Raw genomic sequence first — 2,086 nt, 5'->3', positions numbered from 1 at the left:
CAATGTTATGTGTTGAAAGTCCAGGATGTTCATAGAGTTGGCCCGTACTTACATCAAATTATGAGCATCCTTTCAGCTCCGTAATGAAGGAGGTTGTTCTAGGAAAGAGGCAACCGAAGAACTCCTCTTGTGGGCAAACTAAAACCATACCATGAGTCATTTACCAGTTATATTGATATTTATTAATTGAGTTATGGCTTACATCTTACCACGAGAAAGGAATTTCTGAAAGCTAATATGACTTCAAACATGTTTCACGGTTAAAGGTTGCTGATGGGACTCAAGAACTAAATTATATTCAAGAAAACGATCATCAGCATAACAAAATATGGGGAGGAAATTTAGGAAGGATTGGGAGGTGAACAGTTGCATAACTCTGCAAATTTCGGTCCTATGTCTGGAACGTTTCTATTAATATACAAATGTTGCATGCCCTGTAAGTAGATCTCATTGCCGCTGTGGGGACGAAGGCAAAGTTGGTTGATGGTTTTGCCCATGGAAACCAATCTATGGGGTCGATAGTACCCACCATTGTTGTTTTGTTGCCGCATTTGTGTTTGAGATGCTTGTTGTAGTTGAGCTGCTGCTGGTCTTGCTAATCCCATTGTGACGTGTGAAGTTAAAGTTAGAGGCGGTGGTAGGGTGGTAGCAACATATCCATAGGACATGAGGCTTACAGGTTGGAGAAGCTGACCAATTCTTTAATAATTCCTATTCATAATATACAACAAAAAAATTGAAATCCAGAATTATATAAAAAAAAAATTATCAAAGAGGAGGGGCCGATAAGGGCCTATTTTTCTTAAAGTAATTGAGTAAAGCAGACATGTTCAATTAATCTTTTTGGTTAAAAATTATAACTTGCAAGTGATTTATATAATCAATTTTACAAACTAGGTACATACTTTTAGCCCAAAAATGATGTGATCGTCTTCTGATCCGATCTCCTCTTCTTCTTGACAGCTTAATCAAAACTAGACTTCTCAACTTGGTGTTTAGGATGGCTCATATATGTTTCTAATCTAGGGTTTGGATGTTGGAAGAAAGGATCTCACTCAAACTCACACAAGACAATTTAGGAGAAGAAATGTATTACTTGAAAAATTACTTGATTACAAATGACTTGGTACAAGGCTTTATATAGGACTTCATAGAAAGATCTAGATAACTCTTAGACTCCTATAGATAACACGTGTCCAAGATACATGTATCTAGGGATTATATGTACCTACACCAATACATTGAACATAGAAAAATACTAATACATGTACCAAGATTATTCTAGAGACTCCCACACAATTCTATTATTTTAATAGTCAAAAATATATTATTTATTTTTAACATCCCCCCTTAATTTTGACTATCCCAAGTAGACTTCGGAATTTGTTGAAGGCGTCACTTTTGAGAGGCTTGGTAAATATGTCACTAATTTGATCTTGGGACTTCATATAATTCAACTCCACTTCACGCCTTTCGATGCATTCCCGAATAAAGTGATATTTTGTATTAATGTGCTTGCTCCGTTCATGAAACACCGGATTTTTGGCCAAAGCTATTGTCAACTTGTTATCAACCAATACTTCCGTGGACTCATTTTGTGGCATGTGGAGCTCTTCCAAAACTCTCCTTAGCCATATAGCTTGACAAACACAAGAACACACCGCCACATACTCCGCCTCACAAGTGGACAGGGTAACAATGGGTTGTTTCTTTGAACTCCATGAAAAAGATGTGTCACCAATAAAGAATACATATCCGGTGATATTCTTTCGATCATCAATGTCACCGGCCCAATCACTATCACAATAACCAACAAGTTTGAACTCATTTGAGTAATGATACAACAATCCATAATCCATTGTGCCTTTGAGATAATGAAGAATTCTCTTGGCCGCCTTCATGTGTGTTGTTGTTGGAGCCTCCATATAGCGACTAATAAGTCCAACACTATAGAGTATGTCGGGCCTCGTGCATGTCAAATATCTCAAACTTCCCACAAGACTTTTGAAATATGTAGGATCCACCTTCTCACATTCTTCAAATTTCGACAACTTCATTCCACATACAATGGGGGTGCTTACGGCTT

This window comes from Apium graveolens, chromosome 8 (genome assembly GCF_009905375.1).
Source record: "Apium graveolens cultivar Ventura chromosome 8, ASM990537v1, whole genome shotgun sequence".
Classification (NCBI taxonomy): Eukaryota; Viridiplantae; Streptophyta; class Magnoliopsida; order Apiales; family Apiaceae; genus Apium; species Apium graveolens.
The sequence above is the reverse complement of the archived record's forward strand: the minus strand, read 5'-3'. Positions refer to the sequence as shown.